Source organism: Pimephales promelas, chromosome 24, assembly GCF_988280905.1.
Source record: "Pimephales promelas chromosome 24, fPimPro1.hap1.1, whole genome shotgun sequence".
Taxonomy (NCBI): Eukaryota; Metazoa; Chordata; class Actinopteri; order Cypriniformes; family Leuciscidae; genus Pimephales; species Pimephales promelas.
The window spans coordinates 23,284,474-23,304,260 of record NC_142792.1 but is presented as its reverse complement, the minus strand read 5'-3'; the positions used below and the strand labels follow the sequence as shown (position 1 = coordinate 23,304,260).

The 19,787-nt window shown below is 48.5% G+C and overlaps 30 non-coding genes across 30 annotated transcripts; 11 read left to right on the top strand and 19 right to left on the bottom strand.

Annotated features, from left to right (window-relative positions):
• Window positions 1-825: 825 nt before the first annotated feature.
• trnag-ucc (transfer RNA glycine (anticodon UCC)) lies at window positions 826-897 on the bottom strand. The gene has a single exon. It is a non-coding gene; the product is annotated as a tRNA-Gly (tRNA).
• Window positions 898-1,164: 267 nt separating this feature from the next.
• trnad-guc (transfer RNA aspartic acid (anticodon GUC)) lies at window positions 1,165-1,236 on the top strand. The gene has a single exon. It is a non-coding gene; the product is annotated as a tRNA-Asp (tRNA).
• Window positions 1,237-1,326: 90 nt separating this feature from the next.
• trnag-ucc (transfer RNA glycine (anticodon UCC)) lies at window positions 1,327-1,398 on the bottom strand. Its single transcript has one exon. It is a non-coding gene; the product is annotated as a tRNA-Gly (tRNA).
• Window positions 1,399-1,795: 397 nt separating this feature from the next.
• trnad-guc (transfer RNA aspartic acid (anticodon GUC)) lies at window positions 1,796-1,867 on the top strand. The gene has a single exon. It is a non-coding gene; the product is annotated as a tRNA-Asp (tRNA).
• Window positions 1,868-1,957: 90 nt separating this feature from the next.
• trnag-ucc (transfer RNA glycine (anticodon UCC)) lies at window positions 1,958-2,029 on the bottom strand. Its single transcript has one exon. It is a non-coding gene; the product is annotated as a tRNA-Gly (tRNA).
• Window positions 2,030-3,699: 1,670 nt separating this feature from the next.
• On the top strand, window positions 3,700-3,771 carry trnad-guc (transfer RNA aspartic acid (anticodon GUC)). The gene has a single exon. It is a non-coding gene; the product is annotated as a tRNA-Asp (tRNA).
• Window positions 3,772-3,861: 90 nt separating this feature from the next.
• trnag-ucc (transfer RNA glycine (anticodon UCC)) lies at window positions 3,862-3,933 on the bottom strand. The gene has a single exon. It is a non-coding gene; the product is annotated as a tRNA-Gly (tRNA).
• Window positions 3,934-5,126: 1,193 nt separating this feature from the next.
• On the top strand, window positions 5,127-5,198 carry trnad-guc (transfer RNA aspartic acid (anticodon GUC)). Its single transcript has one exon. It is a non-coding gene; the product is annotated as a tRNA-Asp (tRNA).
• A 163-nt stretch (window positions 5,199-5,361) lies between these two features.
• Window positions 5,362-5,433, bottom strand: trnag-ucc (transfer RNA glycine (anticodon UCC)). The gene has a single exon. It is a non-coding gene; the product is annotated as a tRNA-Gly (tRNA).
• A 929-nt stretch (window positions 5,434-6,362) lies between these two features.
• Window positions 6,363-6,434, bottom strand: trnag-ucc (transfer RNA glycine (anticodon UCC)). Its single transcript has one exon. It is a non-coding gene; the product is annotated as a tRNA-Gly (tRNA).
• Window positions 6,435-6,830: 396 nt separating this feature from the next.
• On the top strand, window positions 6,831-6,902 carry trnad-guc (transfer RNA aspartic acid (anticodon GUC)). Its single transcript has one exon. It is a non-coding gene; the product is annotated as a tRNA-Asp (tRNA).
• Window positions 6,903-6,992: 90 nt separating this feature from the next.
• Window positions 6,993-7,064, bottom strand: trnag-ucc (transfer RNA glycine (anticodon UCC)). Its single transcript has one exon. It is a non-coding gene; the product is annotated as a tRNA-Gly (tRNA).
• Window positions 7,065-8,509: 1,445 nt separating this feature from the next.
• On the top strand, window positions 8,510-8,581 carry trnad-guc (transfer RNA aspartic acid (anticodon GUC)). The gene has a single exon. It is a non-coding gene; the product is annotated as a tRNA-Asp (tRNA).
• Window positions 8,582-9,173: 592 nt separating this feature from the next.
• Window positions 9,174-9,245, bottom strand: trnag-ucc (transfer RNA glycine (anticodon UCC)). The gene has a single exon. It is a non-coding gene; the product is annotated as a tRNA-Gly (tRNA).
• Window positions 9,246-9,642: 397 nt separating this feature from the next.
• Window positions 9,643-9,714, top strand: trnad-guc (transfer RNA aspartic acid (anticodon GUC)). Its single transcript has one exon. It is a non-coding gene; the product is annotated as a tRNA-Asp (tRNA).
• Window positions 9,715-9,804: 90 nt separating this feature from the next.
• trnag-ucc (transfer RNA glycine (anticodon UCC)) lies at window positions 9,805-9,876 on the bottom strand. The gene has a single exon. It is a non-coding gene; the product is annotated as a tRNA-Gly (tRNA).
• Window positions 9,877-11,498: 1,622 nt separating this feature from the next.
• Window positions 11,499-11,570, top strand: trnad-guc (transfer RNA aspartic acid (anticodon GUC)). Its single transcript has one exon. It is a non-coding gene; the product is annotated as a tRNA-Asp (tRNA).
• Window positions 11,571-11,733: 163 nt separating this feature from the next.
• Window positions 11,734-11,805, bottom strand: trnag-ucc (transfer RNA glycine (anticodon UCC)). Its single transcript has one exon. It is a non-coding gene; the product is annotated as a tRNA-Gly (tRNA).
• A 926-nt stretch (window positions 11,806-12,731) lies between these two features.
• On the bottom strand, window positions 12,732-12,803 carry trnag-ucc (transfer RNA glycine (anticodon UCC)). Its single transcript has one exon. It is a non-coding gene; the product is annotated as a tRNA-Gly (tRNA).
• Window positions 12,804-13,771: 968 nt separating this feature from the next.
• On the top strand, window positions 13,772-13,843 carry trnad-guc (transfer RNA aspartic acid (anticodon GUC)). Its single transcript has one exon. It is a non-coding gene; the product is annotated as a tRNA-Asp (tRNA).
• A 163-nt stretch (window positions 13,844-14,006) lies between these two features.
• On the bottom strand, window positions 14,007-14,078 carry trnag-ucc (transfer RNA glycine (anticodon UCC)). The gene has a single exon. It is a non-coding gene; the product is annotated as a tRNA-Gly (tRNA).
• Window positions 14,079-14,505: 427 nt separating this feature from the next.
• trnag-ucc (transfer RNA glycine (anticodon UCC)) lies at window positions 14,506-14,577 on the bottom strand. Its single transcript has one exon. It is a non-coding gene; the product is annotated as a tRNA-Gly (tRNA).
• Window positions 14,578-15,004: 427 nt separating this feature from the next.
• Window positions 15,005-15,076, bottom strand: trnag-ucc (transfer RNA glycine (anticodon UCC)). The gene has a single exon. It is a non-coding gene; the product is annotated as a tRNA-Gly (tRNA).
• A 427-nt stretch (window positions 15,077-15,503) lies between these two features.
• Window positions 15,504-15,575, bottom strand: trnag-ucc (transfer RNA glycine (anticodon UCC)). The gene has a single exon. It is a non-coding gene; the product is annotated as a tRNA-Gly (tRNA).
• Window positions 15,576-16,589: 1,014 nt separating this feature from the next.
• Window positions 16,590-16,661, bottom strand: trnag-ucc (transfer RNA glycine (anticodon UCC)). Its single transcript has one exon. It is a non-coding gene; the product is annotated as a tRNA-Gly (tRNA).
• Window positions 16,662-17,057: 396 nt separating this feature from the next.
• trnad-guc (transfer RNA aspartic acid (anticodon GUC)) lies at window positions 17,058-17,129 on the top strand. Its single transcript has one exon. It is a non-coding gene; the product is annotated as a tRNA-Asp (tRNA).
• Window positions 17,130-17,219: 90 nt separating this feature from the next.
• Window positions 17,220-17,291, bottom strand: trnag-ucc (transfer RNA glycine (anticodon UCC)). Its single transcript has one exon. It is a non-coding gene; the product is annotated as a tRNA-Gly (tRNA).
• Window positions 17,292-18,465: 1,174 nt separating this feature from the next.
• On the top strand, window positions 18,466-18,537 carry trnad-guc (transfer RNA aspartic acid (anticodon GUC)). Its single transcript has one exon. It is a non-coding gene; the product is annotated as a tRNA-Asp (tRNA).
• Window positions 18,538-18,627: 90 nt separating this feature from the next.
• Window positions 18,628-18,699, bottom strand: trnag-ucc (transfer RNA glycine (anticodon UCC)). The gene has a single exon. It is a non-coding gene; the product is annotated as a tRNA-Gly (tRNA).
• Window positions 18,700-19,256: 557 nt separating this feature from the next.
• trnag-ucc (transfer RNA glycine (anticodon UCC)) lies at window positions 19,257-19,328 on the bottom strand. Its single transcript has one exon. It is a non-coding gene; the product is annotated as a tRNA-Gly (tRNA).
• Window positions 19,329-19,787: the final 459 nt, after the last annotated feature.

Below are 19,787 nucleotides of genomic sequence, written 5' to 3'. Positions count from 1 at the left end.
GAGACAGACTGGATGCCAGTTTGTGCGGTCAGCAAGAATGCTCGCAACACATTAGCAGCTGGTAGGTCTAGTGGATCAAAAACTCTCTTTGTTTGGGTCCGGCAGTGGATCCAAAACTCTCTTTGTTTGGGCACGCCAGTGAAAAAAAAAAACGCATGAGCTTTTTGACCTGACCTACCAGGCTCTTTATTAAAAAAGCAAGCTCTAATTTCTTCATATTTAAATTAAACACTTCATATTTAAATGGTATTAGATGATTTGTTTGGCTTCACTGGCTTCTGTGAAGCGATGACCTAAAATGAAGCATGAGGCCGTTCCTGGAAATGGGAAGGCTGTTTGCAGCGAGCTGCAGTCGGGCTGATGGTGGGCGACTACCTGTCTCTGCAACTCCTCGTTAGTATAGTGGAGATAGACTAGATGTGCGGTCAGCAAGAATGCTCACACACTAATTGTGCGGTCAACAAGAATGCTTGTAACAAATTGTGTGTTCATATTTAAATTAAGCACTTCATATTTAAATGGTATTAGATGATTTGTTTGGCTTCACTGGCTTCTGTGAAGCGATGACCTAAAATGACGCATGAGGCCGTTCCTGGAAATGGGAAGGCTGTTTGCAGCGAGCTGCAGTCGGGCTGATGGTGGGCGACTACCTGTCTCTGCAACTCCTCGTTAGTATAGTGGACAGTATCTCCGCCTGTCACGCGGAAGACCGGGGTTCGATTCCACGACGGGGAGACCTAGCCCTTTATTGCTGCCCAAAGACCCATAAAAAAGTTTTGCTCCAGCCACGAGTTAAAGGAGGAGTTAGCCAGGGGCAAAAGGATTTGCGTTGGCCGGGAATCGAACCCGGGTCAACTGCTTGGAAGGCAGCTATGCTCACCACTATACCACCAACGCAGGCAGCTGGAGATAGACTAGATGTGCGGTCAGCAAGAATGCTCACACACTAATTGTGCGGTCAACAAGAATGCTTGCAACAAATTGTGTGTTCATATTTAAATTAAGCACTTCATATTTAAATGGTATTAGATGATTTGTTTGGCTTCACTGGCTTCTGTGAAGCGATGACCTAAAATGACGCATGAGGCCGTTCCTGGAAATGGGAAGGCTGTTTGCAGCGAGCTGCAGTCGGGCTGATGGTGGGCGACTACCTGTCTCTGCAACTCCTCGTTAGTATAGTGGACAGTATCTCCGCCTGTCACGCGGAAGACCGGGGTTCGATTCCCCGACGGGGAGACCTAGCCCTTTATTGCTGCCCAAAGACCCATAAAAAAGTTTTGCTCCAGCCACGAGTTAAAGGAGAAGTTGGCCATGGGCAAAAGGCTTTGCGTTGGCCGGGAATCGAACCCGGGTCAACTGCTTGGAAGGCAGCTATGCTCACCACTATACCACCAACGCAGGCGGTTGGAAATAGACTGGATGCCAGTTTGTGCGGTCAGCAAGAATGCTCGCAACACATTAGCAGCTGGTAGGTGCAGTGGATCAAAAACTCTCTTTGTTTGGGTCCGGCAGTGGATCCAAAACTCTCTTTGTTTGGGCACGCCAGTGAAAAAAAAAAACGCATGAGCTTTTTGACCTGACCTACCAGGCTCTTTATTAAAAAAGCAAGCTCTAATTTCTTCATATTTAAATTAAACACTTCATATTTAAATGGTATTAGATGATTTGTTTGGCTTCACTGGCTTCTGTGAAGCGATGACCTAAAATGACGCATGAGGCCGTTCCTGGAAATGGGAAGGCTGTTTGCAGCGAGCTGCAGTCGGGCTGATGGTGGGCGACTACCTGTCTCTGCAACTCCTCGTTAGTATAGTGGACAGTATCTCCGCCTGTCACGCGGAAGACCGGGGTTCGATTCCCCGACGGGGAGACCTAGCCCTTTATTGCTGCCCAAAGACCCATAAAAAAGTTTTGCTCCAGCCACGAGTTAAAGGAGGAGTTGGCCAGGGGCAAAAGGATTTGCGTTGGCCGGGAATCGAACCCGGGTCAACTGCTTGGAAGGCAGCTATGCTCACCACTATACCACCAACGCAGGCGGTTGGAGACAGACTGGATGCCAGTTTGTGCGGTCAGCAAGAATGCTCGCAACACATTAGCAGCTGGTAGGTCTAGTGGATCAAAAACTCTCTTTGTTTGGGTCCGGCAGTGGATCCAAAACTCTCTTTTTTTGGGCACGCCAGTGAAAAAAAAAAACGCATGAGCTTTTTGACCTGACCTACCAGGCTCTTTATTAAAAAAGCAAGCTCTAATTTCTTCATATTTAAACTAAACACTTCATATTTAAATGGTATTAGATGATTTGTTTGGCTTCACTGGCTTCTGTGAAGCGATGACCTAAAATGAAGCATGAGGCCGTTCCTGGAAATGGGAAGGCTGTTTGCAGCGAGCTGCAGTCGGGCTGATGGTGGGCGATTACCTGTCTCTGCAACTCCTCGTTAGTATAGTGGAGATAGACTAGATGTGCGGTCAGCAAGAATGCTCACACACTAATTGTGCGGTCAACAAGAATGCTTGCAACAAATTGTGTGTTCATATTTAAATTAAGCACTTCATATTTAAATGGTATTAGATGATTTGTTTGGCTTCACTGGCTTCTGTGAAGCGATGACCTAAAATGACGCATGAGGCCGTTCCTGGAAATGGGAAGGCTGTTTGCAGCGAGCTGCAGTCGGGCTGATGGTGGGCGACTACCTGTCTCTGCAACTCCTCGTTAGTATAGTGGACAGTATCTCTGCCTGTCACGCGGAAGACCGGGGTTCGATTCCCCGACGGGGAGACCTAGCCCTTTATTGCTGCCCAAAGACCCATAAAAAACTTTTGCTCCAGCCACGAGTTAAAGGAGGAGTTAGCCAGGGGCAAAAGGATTTGCGTTGGCCAGGAATCGAACCCGGGTCAACTGCTTGGAAGCCAGCTATGCTCACCACTATACCACCAACGCAGGCAGTTGGAGATAGACTAGATGTGCGGTCAGCAAGAATGCACACACTAATTGTGCGGTCAACAAGAATGCTTGCAACAAATTGTTTGTCATATTTAAATTAAGCACTTCATATTTAAATGGTATTAGATGATTTGTTTGGCTTCACTGGCTTCTGTGAAGCGATGACCTAAAATGACGCATGAGGCCGTTCCTGGAAATGGGAAGGCTGTTTGCAGCGAGCTGCAGTCGGATTGATGGTGGGCGACTACCTGTCTCTGCAACTCCTCGTTAGTATAGTGGACAGTATCTCCGCCTGTCACGCGGAAGACTGGGGTTCGATTCCCCGATGGGGAGACCTAGCCCTTTATTGCTGCCCAAAGACCCATAAAAAACTATTGCTCGAGCCACGAGTTAAAGGAGGAGTTGGCCAGGGGCAAAAGGTTTTTGCGTTGGTCGGGAATCGAACCCGGGTCAACTGCTTGGAAGGCAGCTATGCTCACCACTATACCACCAACGCAGGCAGTTGGAGATAGACTAGATGTGCGGTCAGCAAGAATGCACACACTAATTGTGCGGTCAACAAGAATGCTTGCAACAAATTGTGTGTTCATATTTAAATTAAGCACTTCATATTTAAATGGTATTAGATGATTTGTTTGGCTTCACTGGCTTCTGTGAAGCGATGACCTAAAATGACGCATGAGGCCGTTCCTGGAAATGGGAAGGCTGTTTGCAGCGAGCTGCAGTCGGGCTGATGGTGGGCGACTACCTGTCTCTGCAACTCCTCGTTAGTATAGTGGACAGTATCTCCGCCTGTCACGCGGAAGACCGGGGTTCGATTCCCCGACGGGGAGACCTAGCCCTTTATTGCTGCCCAAAGACCCATAAAAAAGTTTTGCTCCAGCCACGAGTTAAAGGAGGAGTTAGCCAGGGGCAAAAGCATTTGCGTTGGCCGGGAATCGAACCCGGGTCAACTGCTTGGAAGGCAGCTATGCTCACCACTATACCACCAACGCAGGCGGTTGGAGACAGACTGGATGCCAGTTTGTGCGGTCAGCAAGAATGCTCGCAACACATTAGCAGCTGGTAGGTCTAGTGGATCAAAAACTCTCTTTGTTTGGGTCCGGCAGTGGATCCAAAACTCTCTTTGTTTGGGCACGCCAGTGAAAAAAAAAAACGCATGAGCTTTTTGACCTGACCTACCAGGCTCTTTATTAAAAAAGCAAGCTCTAATTTCTTCATATTTAAATTAAACACTTCATATTTAAATGGTATTAGATGATTTGTTTGGCTTCACTGGCTTCTGTGAAGCGATGACCTAAAATGACGCATGAGGCCGTTCCTGGAAATGGGAAGGCTGTTTGCAGCGAGCTGCAGTCGGGCTGATGGTGGGCGACTACCTGTTTCTGCAACTCCTCGTTAGTATAGTGGACAGTATCTCCGCCTGTCACCCGGAAGACCGGGGTCCGATTCCCCGACGGGGAGACCTAGCCCTTTATTGCTGCCCAAAGACCCATAAAAAAGTTTTGCTCCAGCCACGAGTTAAAGGAGGAGTTAGCCAGGGGCAAAAGGATTTGCGTTGGCCGGGAATCGAACTGGGGTCAACTGCTTGGAAGGCAGCTATGCTCACCACTATACCACCAACGCAGGTAGCTGGAGATAGACTAGATGTGCGGTCAGCAAGAATGCTCACACACTAATTGTGCGGTCAACAAGAATGCTTGCAACAAATTGTGTGTTCATATTTAAATTAAGCACTTCATATTTAAATGGTATTAGATGATTTGTTTGGCTTCACTGGCTTCTGTGAAGCGATGACCTAAAATGACGCATGAGGCCGTTCCTGGAAATGGGAAGGCTGTTTGCAGCGAGCTGCAGTCGGGCTGATGGTGGGCGACTACCTGTCTCTGCAACGCCTCGTTAGTATAGTGGACAGTATCTCCGCCTGTCACGCGGGAGACCGGGGTTTGATTCCCCGACGGGGAGATCTAGCCCTTTATTGCTGCCCAAAGACCCATAAAAAAGTTTTGCTCCAGCCACGAGTTAAAGGAGGAGTTAGCCAGGGACAAAAGGATTTGCGTTGGCCGGGAATCGAACCCGGGTCAACTGCTTGGAAGGCAGCTATTCTGAGGCCGTTCCTGGAAATGGGAAGGCTGTTTGCAGCGAGCTGCAGTCGGGCTGATGGTGGGCGACTACCTGTCTCTGCAACTCCTCGTTAGTATAGTGGACAGTATCTCCGCCTGTCACGCGGAAGACCGGGGTTCGATTCCCCGACGGGGAGACCTAGCCCTTTATTGCTGCCCAAAGACCCATAAAAAAGTTTTGCTCCAGCCACGAGTTAAAGGAGGAGTTAGCCAGGGGCAAAAGGATTTGCGTTAGCCAGGGGCAAAAAGTTTTGCTCCAGCCACGAGTTAAAGGAGGAGTTAGCCAGGGGCAAAAGGATTTGCGTTGGCCGGGAATCGAACCCGGGTCAACTGCTTGGAAGGCAGCTATGCTCACCACTATACCACCAACGCAGGCAGTTGGAGATAGACTAGATGTGCGGTCAGCAAGAATGCACACACTAATTGTGCGGTCAACAAGAATGCTTGCAACAAATTGTGTGTTCATATTTAAATTAAGCACTTCATATTTAAATGGTATTAGATGATTTGTTTGGCTTCACTGGCTTCTGTGAAGCGATGACCTAAAATGACGCATGAGGCCGTTCCTGGAAATGGGAAGGCTGTTTGCAGCGAGCTGCAGTCGGGCTGATGGTGGGCGACTACCTGTCTCTGCAACTCCTCGTTAGTATAGTGGACAGTATCTCCGCCTGTCACGCGGGAGACCGGGGTTCGATTCCCCGACGGGGAGATCTAGCCCTTTATTGCTGCCCAAAGACCCATAAAAAAGTTTTGCTCCAGCCACGAGTTAAAGGAGGAGTTAGCCAGGGGCAAAAGGTTTTTGCGTTGGTCGGGAATCGAACCCGGGTCAACTGCTTGGAAGGCAGCTATGCTCACCACTATACCACCAACGCAGGCAGTTGGAGATAGACTAGATGTGCGGTCAGCAAGAATGCTCACACACTAATTGTGCGGTCAACAAGAATGCTTGCAACAAATTGTGTGTTCATATTTAAATTAAGCACTTCATATTTAAATGGTATTAGATGATTTGTTTGGCTTCACTGGCTTCTGTGAAGCGATGACCTAAAATGACGCATGAGGCCGTTCCTGGAAATGGGAAGGCTGTTTGCAGCGAGCTGCAGTCGGGCTGATGGTGGGCGACTACCTGTCTCTGCAACTCCTCGTTAGTATAGTGGACAGTATCTCCGCCTGTCACGCGGAGGACCGGGGTTCGATTCCCCGATGGGGAGACCTAGCCATTTATTGCTGCCCAAAGACCCATAAAAAAGTTTTGCTCCAGCCACGAGTTAAAGGAGGAGTTAGCCAGGGGCAAAAGGATTTGCGTTGGCCGGGAATCGAACCCGGGTCAACTGCTTGGAAGGCAGCTATGCTCACCACTATACCACCAACGCAGGCGGTTGGAGACAGACTGGATGCCAGTTTGTGCGGTCAGCAAGAATGCTCGCAACACATTAGCAGCTGGTAGGTGCAGTGGATCAAAAACTCTCTTTGTTTGGGTCCGGCAGTGGATCCAAAACTCTCTTTGTTTGGGCACGCCAGTGAAAAAAAAAACGCATGAGCTTTTTGACCTGACCTACCAGGCTCTTTATTAAAAAAGCAAGCTCTAATTTCTTCATATTTAAATTAAACACTTCATATTTAAATGGTATTAGATGATTTGTTTGGCTTCACTGGCTTCTGTGAAGCGATGACCTAAAATGACGCATGAGGCCGTTCCTGGAAATGGGAAGGCTGTTTGCAGCGAGCTGCAGTCGGGCTGATGGTGGGCGACTACCTGTCTCTGCAACTCCTCGTTAGTATAGTGGACAGTATCTCCGCCTGTCACGCGGAAGACCGGGGTTCGATTCCCCGACGGGGAGACCTAGCCCTTTATTGCTGCCCAAAGACCCATAAAAAAGTTTTGCTCCAGCCACGAGTTAAAGGAGGAGTTGGCCAGGGGCAAAAGGATTTGCGTTGGCCGGGAATCGAACCCGGGTCAACTGCTTGGAAGGCAGCTATGCTCACCACTATACCACCAACGCAGGCGGTTGGAGACAGACTGGATGCCAGTTTGTGCGGTCAGCAAGAATGCTCGCAACACATTAGCAGCTGGTAGGTCTAGTGGATCAAAAACTCTCTTTGTTTGGGTCCGGCAGTGGATCCAAAACTCTCTTTGTTTGGGCACGCCAGTGAAAAAAAAAAACGCATGAGCTTTTTGACCTGACCTACCAGGCTCTTTATTAAAAAAGCAAGCTCTAATTTCTTCATATTTAAACTAAACACTTCATATTTAAATGGTATTAGATGATTTGTTTGGCTTCACTGGCTTCTGTGAAGCGATGACCTAAAATGAAGCATGAGGCCGTTCCTGGAAATGGGAAGGCTGTTTGCAGCGAGCTGCAGTCGGGCTGATGGTGGGCGACTACCTGACTCTGCAACTCCTCGTTAGTATAGTGGAGATAGACTAGATGTGCGGTCAGCAAGAATGCTCACACACTAATTGTGCGGTCAACAAGAATGCTTGCAACAAATTGTGTGTTCATATTTAAATTAAGCACTTCATATTTAAATGGTATTAGATGATTTGTTTGGCTTCACTGGCTTCTGTGAAGCGATGACCTAAAATGACGCATGAGGCCGTTCCTGGAAATGGGAAGGCTGTTTGCAGCGAGCTGCAGTCGGGCTGATGGTGGGCGACTACCTGTCTCTGCAACTCCTCGTTAGTATAGTGGAGATAGACTAGATGTGCGGTCAGCAAGAATGCTCACACACTAATTGTGCGGTCAACAAGAATGCTTGCAACAAATTGTGTGTTCATATTTAAATTAAGCACTTCATATTTAAATGGTATTAGATGATTTGTTTGGCTTCACTGGCTTCTGTGAAGCGATGACCTAAAATGACGCATGAGGCCGTTCCTGGAAATGGGAAGGCTGTTTGCAGCGAGCTGCAGTCGGGCTGATGGTGGGCGACTACCTGTCTCTGCAACTCTTCGTTAGTATAGTGGACAGTATCTCTGCCTGTCACGCGGAAGACCGGGGTTCGATTCCCCGACGGGGAGACCTAGCCCTTTATTGCTGCCCAAAGACCCATAAAAAACTTTTGCTCCAGCCACGAGTTAAAGGAGGAGTTAGCCAGGGGCAAAAGGATTTGCGTTGGCCAGGAATCGAACCCGGGTCAACTGCTTGGAAGGCAGCTATGCTCACCACTATACCACCAACGCAGGCAGTTGGAGATAGACTAGATGTGCGGTCAGCAAGAATGCACACACTAATTGTGCGGTCAACAAGAATGCTTGCAACAAATTGTTTGTCATATTTAAATTAAGCACTTCATATTTAAATGGTATTAGATGATTTGTTTGGCTTCACTGGCTTCTGTGAAGCGATGACCTAAAATGACGCATGAGGCCGTTCCTGGAAATGGGAAGGCTGTTTGCAGCGAGCTGCAGTCGGGCTGATGGTGGGCGACTACCTGTCTCTGCAACTCCTCGTTAGTATAGTGGACAGTATCTCCGCCTGTCACGCGGAAGACCGGGGTTCGATTCCCCGACGGGGAGACCTAGCCCTTTATTGCTGCCCAAAGACCCATAAAAAATTTTTGATCGAGCCACGAGTTAAAGGAGGAGTTGGCCAGGGGCAAAAGGTTTTTGCGTTGGTCGGGAATCGAACCCGGGTCAACTGCTTGGAAGGCAGCTATGCTCACCACTATACCACCAACGCAGGCAGTTGGAGATAGACTAGATGTGCGGTCAGCAAGAATGCTCACACACTAATTGTGCGGTCAACAAGAATGCTTGCAACAAATTGTGTGTTCATATTTAAATTAAGCACTTCATATTTAAATGGTATTAGATGATTTGTTTGGCTTCACTGGCTTCTGTGAAGCGATGACCTAAAATGACGCATGAGGCCGTTCCTGGAAATGGGAAGGCTGTTTGCAGCGAGCTGCAGTCGGGCTGATGGTGGGCGACTACCTGTCTCTGCAACTCCTCGTAAGTATAGTGGACAGTATCTCCGCCTGTCACGCGGAAGACCGGGGTTCGATTCCCCGACGGGGAGACCTAGCCCTTTATTGCTGCCCAAAGACCCATAAAAAAGTTTTGCTCCAGCCACGAGTTAAAGGAGGAGTTGGCCATGGGCAAAAGGCTTTGCGTTGGCCGGGAATCGAACCCGGGTCAACTGCTTGGAAGGCAGCTATGCTCACCACTATACCACCAACGCAGGCGGTTGGAAATAGACTGGATGCCAGTTTGTGCGGTCAGCAAGAATGCTCGCAACACATTAGCAGCTGGTAGGTGCAGTGGATCAAAAACTCTCTTTGTTTGGGTCCGGCAGTGGATCCAAAACTCTCTTTGTTTGGGCACGCCAGTGAAAAAAAAAAACGCATGAGCTTTTTGACCTGACCTACCAGGCTCTTTATTAAAAAAGCAAGCTCTAATTTCTTCATATTTAAATTAAACACTTCATATTTAAATGGTATTAGATGATTTGTTTGGCTTCACTGGCTTCTGTGAAGCGATGACCTAAAATGACGCATGAGGCCGTTCCTGGAAATGGGAAGGCTGTTTGCAGCGAGCTGCAGTCGGGCTGATGGTGGGCGACTACCTGTCTCTGCAACTCCTCGTTAGTATAGTGGACAGTATCTCCGCCTGTCACGCGGAAGACCGGGGTTCGATTCCCCGACGGGGAGACCTAGCCCTTTATTGCTGCCCAAAGACCCATAAAAAAGTTTTGCTCCAGCCACGAGTTAAAGGAGGAGTTGGCCAGGGGCAAAAGGATTTGCGTTGGCCGGGAATCGAACCCGGGTCAACTGCTTGGAAGGCAGCTATGCTCACCACTATACCACCAACGCAGGCGGTTGGAGACAGACTGGATGCCAGTTTGTGCGGTCAGCAAGAATGCTCGCAACACATTAGCAGCTGGTAGGTCTAGTGGATCAAAAACTCTCTTTGTTTGGGTCCGGCAGTGGATCCAAAACTCTCTTTGTTTGGGCACGCCAGTGAAAAAAAAAAACGCATGAGCTTTTTGACCTGACCTACCAGGCTCTTTATTAAAAAAGCAAGCTCTAATTTCTTCATATTTAAACTAAACACTTCATATTTAAATGGTATTAGATGATTTGTTTGGCTTCACTGGCTTCTGTGAAGCGATGACCTAAAATGAAGCATGAGGCCGTTCCTGGAAATGGGAAGGCTGTTTGCAGCGAGCTGCAGTCGGGCTGATGGTGGGCGATTACCTGTCTCTGCAACTCCTCGTTAGTATAGTGGAGATAGACTAGATGTGCGGTCAGCAAGAATGCTCACACACTAATTGTGCGGTCAACAAGAATGCTTGCAACAAATTGTGTGTTCATATTTAAATTAAGCACTTCATATTTAAATGGTATTAGATGATTTGTTTGGCTTCACTGGCTTCTGTGAAGCGATGACCTAAAATGACGCATGAGGCCGTTCCTGGAAATGGGAAGGCTGTTTGCAGCGAGCTGCAGTCGGGCTGATGGTGGGCGACTACCTGTCTCTGCAACTCCTCGTTAGTATAGTGGACAGTATCTCTGCCTGTCACGCGGAAGACCGGGGTTCGATTCCCCGACGGGGAGACCTAGCCCTTTATTGCTGCCCAAAGACCCATAAAAAACTTTTGCTCCAGCCACGAGTTAAAGGAGGAGTTAGCCAGGGGCAAAAGGATTTGCGTTGGCCAGGAATCGAACCCGGGTCAACTGCTTGGAAGCCAGCTATGCTCACCACTATACCACCAACGCAGGCAGTTGGAGATAGACTAGATGTGCGGTCAGCAAGAATGCACACACTAATTGTGCGGTCAACAAGAATGCTTGCAACAAATTGTGTGTTCATATTTAAATTAAGCACTTCATATTTAAATGGTATTAGATGATTTGTTTGCAACTCCTCGTTAGTATAGTGGAGATAGACTAGATGTGCGGTCAGCAAGAATGCTCACGCACTAATTGTGCGGTCAACAAGAATGCTTGCAACAAATTGTGTGTTCATATTTAAATTAAGCACTTCATATTTAAATGGTATTAGATGATTTGTTTGGCTTCACTGGCTTCTGTGAAGCGATGACCTAAAATGACGCATGAGGCCGTTCCTGGAAATGGGAAGGCTGTTTGCAGCGAGCTGCAGTCGGGCTGATGGTGGGCGACTACCTGTTTCTGCAACTCCTCGTTAGTATAGTGGACAGTATCTCCGCCTGTCACCTGGAAGACCGGGGTCCGATTCCCCGACGGGGAGACCTAGCCCTTTATTGCTGCCCAAAGACCCATAAAAAAGTTTTGCTCCAGCCACGAGTTAAAGGAGGAGTTAGCCAGGGACAAAAGGATTTGCGTTGGCCGGGAATCGAACCCGGGTCAACTGCTTGGAAGGCAGCTATTCTGAGGCCGTTCCTGGAAATGGGAAGGCTGTTTGCAGCGAGCTGCAGTCGGGCTGATGGTGGGCGACTACCTGGCTCTGCAACTCCTCGTTAGTATAGTGGACAGTATCTCCGCCTGTCACGCGGAAGACCGGGGTTCGATTCCCCGACGGGGAGACCTAGCCCTTTATTGCTGCCCAAAGACCCATAAAAAAGTTTTGCTCCAGCCACGAGTTAAAGGAGGAGTTAGCCAGGGGCAAAAGGATTTGCGTTAGCCAGGGGCAAAAAGTTTTGCTCCAGCCACGAGTTAAAGGAGGAGTTAGCCAGGGGCAAAAGGATTTGCGTTGGCCGGGAATCGAACCCGGGTCAACTGCTTGGAAGGCAGCTATGCTCACCACTATACCACCAACGCAGGCAGTTGGAGATAGACTAGATGTGCGGTCAGCAAGAATGCACACACTAATTGTGCGGTCAACAAGAATGCTTGCAACAAATTGTGTGTTCATATTTAAATTAAGCACTTCATATTTAAATGGTATTAGATGATTTGTTTGGCTTCACTGGCTTCTGTGAAGCGATGACCTAAAATGACGCATGAGGCCGTTCCTGGAAATGGGAAGGCTGTTTGCAGCGAGCTGCAGTCGGGCTGATGGTGGGCGACTACCTGTCTCTGCAACTCCTCGTTAGTATAGTGGACAGTATCTCCGCCTGTCACGCGGGAGACCGGGGTTCGATTCCCCGACGGGGAGATCTAGCCCTTTATTGCTGCCCAAAGACCCATAAAAAAGTTTTGCTCCAGCCACGAGTTAAAGGAGGAGTTAGCCAGGGACAAAAGGATTTGCGTTGGCTGGGAATCGAACCCGGGTCAACTGCTTGGAAGGCAGCTATTCTCACCACTATACCACCAACGCAGGCAGTTGGAGATAGACTAGATGTGCGGTCAGCAAGAATGCACACACTAATTGTGCGGTCAACAAGAATGCTTGCAACAAATTGTGTGTTCATATTTAAATTAAGCACTTCATATTTAAATGGTATTAGATGATTTGTTTGGCTTCACTGGCTTCTGTGAAGCGATGACCTAAAATGACTAATGAGGCCGTTCCTGGAAATGGGAAGGCTGTTTGCAGCGAGCTGCAGTCGGGCTGATGGTGGGCGACTACCTGTCTTTGCAACTCCTTGTTAGTATAGTGGACAGTGTCTCCGCCTGTCACGCGGAAGACCGGGGTTCGATTCCCCGACGGGGAGACCTAGCCCTTTATTGCTGCCCAAAGACCCATAAAAAAGTTTTGCTCCAGCCACGAGTTAAAGGAGGAGTTAGCCAGGGGCAAAAGGATTTGCGTTGGCCGGGAATCGAACCCGGGTCAACTGCTTGGAAGGCAGCTATGCTCACCACTATACCACCAACGCAGGCGGTTGGAGACAGACTGGATGCCAGTTTGTGCGGTCAGCAAGAATGCTCGCAACACATTAGCAGCTGGTAGGTCTAGTGGATCAAAAACTCTCTTTGTTTGGGTCCGGCAGTGGATCCAAAACTCTCTTTGTTTGGGCACGCCAGTGAAAAAAAAAAAACGCATGAGCTTTTTGACCTGACCTACCAGGCTCTTTATTAAAAAAGCAAGCTCTAATTTCTTCATATTTAAATTAAACACTTCATATTTAAATGGTATTAGATGATTTGTTTGGCTTCACTGGCTTCTGTGAAGCGATGACCTAAAATGACGCATGAGGCCGTTCCTGGAAATGGGAAGGCTGTTTGCAGCGAGCTGCAGTCGGGCTGATGGTGGGCGACTACCTGTCTCTGCAACTCCTCGTTAGTATAGTGGAGATAGACTAGATGTGCGGTCAGCAAGAATGCTCACGCACTAATTGTGCGGTCAACAAGAATGCTTGCAACAAATTGTGTGTTCATATTTAAATTAAGCACTTCATATTTAAATGGTATTAGATGATTTGTTTGGCTTCACTGGCTTCTGTGAAGCGATGACCTAAAATGACGCATGAGGCCGTTCCTGGAAATGGGAAGGCTGTTTGCAGCGAGCTGCAGTCGGGCTGATGGTGGGCGACTACCTGTTTCTGCAACTCCTCGTTAGTATAGTGGACAGTATCTCCGCCTGTCACCCGGAAGACCGGGGTCCGATTCCCCGACGGGGAGACCTAGCCCTTTATTGCTGCCCAAAGACCCATAAAAAAGTTTTGCTCCAGCCACGAGTTAAAGGAGGAGTTAGCCAGGGACAAAAGGATTTGCGTTGGCCGGGAATCGAACCCGGGTCAACTGCTTGGAAGGCAGCTATTCTGAGGCCGTTCCTGGAAATGGGAAGGCTGTTTGCAGCGAGCTGCAGTCGGGCTGATGGTGGGCGACTACCTGTCTCTGCAACTCCTCGTTAGTATAGTGGACAGTATCTCCGCCTGTCACGCGGAAGACCGGGGTTCGATTCCCCGACGGGGAGACCTAGCCCTTTATTGCTGCCCAAAGACCCATAAAAAAGTTTTGCTCCAGCCACGAGTTAAAGGAGGAGTTAGCCAGGGGCAAAAGGATTTGCGTTAGCCAGGGGCAAAAAGTTTTGCTCCAGCCACGAGTTAAAGGAGGAGTTAGCCAGGGGCAAAAGGATTTGCGTTGGCCGGGAATCGAACCCGGGTCAACTGCTTGGAAGGCAGCTATGCTCACCACTATACCACCAACGCAGGCAGTTGGAGATAGACTAGATGTGCGGTCAGCAAGAATGCACACACTAATTGTGCGGTCAACAAGAATGCTTGCAACAAATTGTGTGTTCATATTTAAATTAAGCACTTCATATTTAAATGGTATTAGATGATTTGTTTGGCTTCACTGGCTTCTGTGAAGCGATGACCTAAAATGACGCATGAGGCCGTTCCTGGAAATGGGAAGGCTGTTTGCAGCGAGCTGCAGTCGGGCTGATGGTGGGCGACTACCTGTCTCTGCAACTCCTCGTTAGTATAGTGGACAGTATCTCCGCCTGTCACGCGGGAGACCGGGGTTCGATTCCCCGACGGGGAGATCTAGCCCTTTATTGCTGCCCAAAGACCCATAAAAAAGTTTTGCTCCAGCCACGAGTTAAAGGAGGAGTTAGCCAGGGGCAAAAGGATTTGCGTTGGCCGGGAATCGAACCCGGGTCAACTGCTTGGAAGGCAGCTATGCTCACCACTATACCACCAACGCAGGCAGTTGGAGATAGACTAGATGTGCGGTCAGCAAGAATGCACACACTAATTGTGCGGTCAACAAGAATGCTTGCAACAAATTGTGTGTTCATATTTAAATTAAGCACTTCATATTTAAATGGTATTAGATGATTTGTTTGGCTTCACTGGCTTCTGTGAAGCGATGACCTAAAATGACGCATGAGGCCGTTCCTGGAAATGGGAAGGCTGTTTGCAGCGAGCTGCAGTCGGGCTGATGGTGGGCGACTACCTGTCTCTGCAACTCCTCGTTAGTATAGTGGACAGTATCTCCGCCTGTCACGCGGGAGACCGGGGTTCGATTCCCCGACGGGGAGATCTAGCCCTTTATTGCTGCCCAAAGACCCATAAAAAAGTTTTGCTCCAGCCACGAGTTAAAGGAGGAGTTAGCCAGGGACAAAAGGATTTGCGTTGGCCGGGAATCGAACCCGGGTCAACTGCTTGGAAGGCAGCTATTCTCACCACTATACCACCAACGCAGGCAGTTGGAGATAGACTAGATGTGCGGTCAGCAAGAATGCACACACTAATTGTGCGGTCAACAAGAATGCTTGCAACAAATTGTGTGTTCATATTTAAATTAAGCACTTCATATTTAAATGGTATTAGATGATTTGTTTGGCTTCACTGGCTTCTGTGAAGCGATGACCTAAAATGACTAATGAGGCCGTTCCTGGAAATGGGAAGGCTGTTTGCAGCGAGCTGCAGTCGGGCTGATGGTGGGCGACTACCTGTCTCTGCAACTCCTCGTTAGTATAGTGGACAGTATCTCCGCCTGTCACGCGGAAGACCGGGGTTCGATTCCCCGACGGAGAGACCTAGCCCTTTATTGCTGCCCAAAGACCCATAAAAAAGTTTTGCTCCAGCCACGAGTTAAAGGAGGAGTTAGCCAGGGGCAAAAGGATTTGCGTTGGCCGGGAATCGAACCCGGGTCAACTGCTTGGAAGGCAGCTATGCTCACCACTATACCACCAACGCAGGCGGTTGGAGACAGACTGGATGCCAGTTTGTGCGGTCAGCAAGAATGCTCGCAACACATTAGCAGCTGGTAGGTCTAGTGGATCAAAAACTCTCTTTGTTTGGGTCCGGCAGTGGATCCAAAACTCTCTTTGTTTGGGCACGCCAGTGAAAAAAAAAACGCATGAGCTTTTTGACCTGACCTACCAGGCTCTTTATTAAAAAAGCAAGCTCTAATTTCTTCATATTTAAACTAAACACTTCATATTTAAATGGTATTAGATGATTTGTTTGGCTTCACTGGCTTCTGTGAAGCGATGACCTAAAATGAAGCATGAGGCCGTTCCTGGAAATGGGAAGGCTGTTTGCAGCGAGCTGCGGTCGGGCTGATGGTGGGCGACTACCTGTCTCTGCAACTCCTCGTTAGTATAGTGGAGATAGTGGAGACCTAGCCCTTTATTGCTGCCCAAAGACCCATAAAAAAGTTTTGCTCCAGCCACGAGTTAAAGGAGGAGTTAGCCAGGGGCAAAAGGATTTGCGTTGGCCAGGAATCGAACCCGGGTCAACTGCTTGGAAGGCAGCTATGCTCACCAATATACCACCAACGCAGGCAGTTGGAGATAGACTAGATGTGCGGTCAGCAAGAATGCACACACTAATTGTGCGGTCAACAAGAATGCTTGCAACAAATTGTGTGTTCATATTTAAATTAAGCACTTCATATTTAAATGGTATTAGATGATTTGTTTGGCTTCACTGGCTTCTGTGAAGCGATGACCTAAAATGACGCATGAGGCCGTTCCTGGAAATGGGAAGGCTGTTTGCAGCGAGCTGCAGTCGGGCTGATGGTGGGCGACTACCTGTCTCTGCAACTCCTCGTTAGTATAGTGGACAGTATCTCCGCCTGTCACGCGGAAGACCGGGGTTCGATTCCCCGATGGGGAGACCTAGCCATTTATTGCTGCCCAAAGACCCATAAAAAAGTTTTGCTCCAGCCACGAGTTAAAGGAGGAGTTAGCCAGGGGCAAAAGGATTTGCGTTGGCCGGGAATCGAACCCGGGTCAACTGCTTGGAAGGCAGCTATGCTCACCACTATACCACCAACGCAGGCGGTTGGAGACAGACTGGATGCCAGTTTGTGCGGTCAGCAAGAATGCTCGCAACACATTAGCAGCTGGTAGGTGCAGTGGATCAAAAACTCTCTTTGTTTGGGTCCGGCAGTGGATCCAAAACTCTCTTTGTTTGGGCACGCGAGTGAAAAAAAAAACGCATGAGCTTTTTGACCTGACCTACCAGGCTCTTTATTAAAAAAGCAAGCTCTAATTTCTTCATATTTAAATTAAACACTTCATATTTAAATGGTATTAGATGATTTGTTTGGCTTCACTGGCTTCTGTGAAGCGATGACCTAAAATGACGCATGAGGCCGTTCCTGGAAATGGGAAGGCTGTTTGCAGCGAGCTGCAGTCGGGCTGATGGTGGGCGACTACCTGTCTCTGCAACTCCTCGTTAGTATAGTGGACAGTATCTCCGCCTGTCACGCGGAAGACCGGGGTTCGATTCCCCGACGGGGAGACCTAGCCCTTTATTGCTGCCCAAAGACCCATAAAAAAGTTTTGCTCCAGCCACGAGTTAAAGGAGGAGTTGGCCAGGGGCAAAAGGATTTGCGTTGGCCGGGAATCGAACCCGGGTCAACTGCTTGGAAGGCAGCTATGCTCACCACTATACCACCAACGCAGGCGGTTGGAGACAGACTGGATGCCAGTTTGTGCGGTCAGCAAGAATGCTCGCAACACATTAGCAGCTGGTAGGTCTAGTGGATCAAAAACTCTCTTTGTTTGGGTCCGGCAGTGGATCCAAAACTCTCTTTGTTTGGGCACGCCAGTGAAAAAAAAAAACGCATGAGCTTTTTGACCTGACCTACCAGGCTCTTTATTAAAAAAGCAAGCTCTAATTTCTTCATATTTAAACTAAACACTTCATATTTAAATGGTATTAGATGATTTGTTTGGCTTCACTGGCTTCTGTGAAGCGATGACCTAAAATGAAGCATGAGGCCGTTCCTGGAAATGGGAAGGCTGTTTGCAGCGAGCTGCAGTCGGGCTGATGGTGGGCGACTACCTGACTCTGCAACTCCTCGTTAGTATAGTGGAGATAGACTAGATGTGCGGTCAGCAAGAATGCTCACACACTAATTGTGCGGTCAACAAGAATGCTTGCAACAAATTGTGTGTTCATATTTAAATTAAGCACTTCATATTTAAATGGTATTAGATGATTTGTTTGGCTTCACTGGCTTCTGTGAAGCGATGACCTAAAATGACGCATGAGGCCGTTCCTGGAAATGGGAAGGCTGTTTGCAGCGAGCTGCAGTCGGGCTGATGGTGGGCGACTACCTGTCTCTGCAACTCCTCGTTAGTATAGTAGACAGTATCTCCGCCTGTCACGCGGAAGACCGGGGTTCGATTCCCCGACGGGGAGACCTAGCCCTTTATTGCTGCCCAAAGACCCATAAAAAACTTTTGCTCGAGCCACGAGTTAAAGGAGGAGTTGGCCAGGGGCAAAAGGTTTTTGCGTTGGTCGGGAATCGAACCCGGGTCAACTGCTTGGAAGGCAGCTATGCTCACCACTATACCACCAACGCAGGCAGTTGGAGATAGACTAGATGTGCGGTCAGCAAGAATGCTCACACACTAATTGTGCGGTCAACAAGAATGCTTGCAACAAATTGTGTGTTCATATTTAAATTAAGCACTTCATATTTAAATGGTATTAGATGATTTGTTTGGCTTCACTGGCTTCTGTGAAGCGATGACCTAAAATGACGCATGAGGCCGTTCCTGGAAATGGGAAGGCTGTTTGCAGCGAGCTGCAGTCGGGCTGATGGTGGGCGACTACCTGTCTCTGCAACTCCTCGTTAGTATAGTGGACAGTATCTCCGCCTGTCACGCGGAAGACCGGGGTTCGATTCCCCGACGGGGAGACCTAGCCCTTTATTGCTGCCCAAAGACCCATAAAAAAGTTTTGCTCCAGCCACGAGTTAAAGGAGAAGTTGGCCATGGGCAAAAGGCTTTGCGTTGGCCGGGAATCGAACCCGGGTCAACTGCTTGGAAGGCAGCTATGCTCACCACTATACCACCAACGCAGGCGGTTGGAAATAGACTGGATGCCAGTTTGTGCGGTCAGCAAGAATGCTCGCAACACATTAGCAGCTGGTAGGTGCAGTGGATCAAAAACTCTCTTTGTTTGGGTCCGGCAGTGGATCCAAAACTCTCTTTGTTTGGGCACGCCAGTGAAAAAAAAAACGCATGAGCTTTTTGACCTGACCTACCAGGCTCTTTATTAAAAAAGCAAGCTCTAATTTCTTCATTATAAATTAAACACTTCATATTTAAATGGTATTAGATGATTTGTTTGGCTTCACTGGCTTCTGTGAAGCGATGACCTAAAATGACGCATGAGGCCGTTCCTGGAAATGGGAAGGCTGTTTGCAGCGAGCTGCAGTCGGGCTGATGGTGGGCGACTACCTGTCTCTGCAACTCCTCATTAGTATAGTGGACAGTATCTCCGCCTGTCACGCGGAAGACCGGGGTTCGATTCCCCGACGGGGAGACCTAGCCCTTTATTGCTGCCCAAAGACCCATAAAAAAGTTTTGCTCCAGCCACGAGTTAAAGGAGGAGTTGGCCAGGGGCAAAAGGATTTGCGTTGGCCGGGAATCGAACCCGGGTCAACTGCTTGGAAGGCAGCTATGCTCACCACTATACCACCAACGCAGGCGGTTGGAGACAGACTGGATGCCAGTTTGTGCGGTCAGCAAGAATGCTCGCAACACATTAGCAGCTGGTAGGTCTAGTGGATCAAAAACTCTCTTTGTTTGGGTCCGGCAGTGGATCCAAAACTCTCTTTGTTTGGGCACGCCAGTGAAAAAAAAAAACGCATGAGCTTTTTGACCTGACCTACCAGGCTCTTTATTAAAAAAGCAAGCTCTAATTTCTTCATATTTAAACTAAACACTTCATATTTAAATGGTATTAGATGATTTGTTTGGCTTCACTGGCTTCTGTGAAGCGATGACCTAAAATGAAGCATGAGGCCGTTCCTGGAAATGGGAAGGCTGTTTGCAGCGAGCTGCAGTCGGGCTGATGGTGGGCGACTACCTGTCTCTGCAACTCCTCGTTAGTATAGTGGAGATAGACTAGATGTGCGGTCAGCAAGAATGCTCACACACTAAT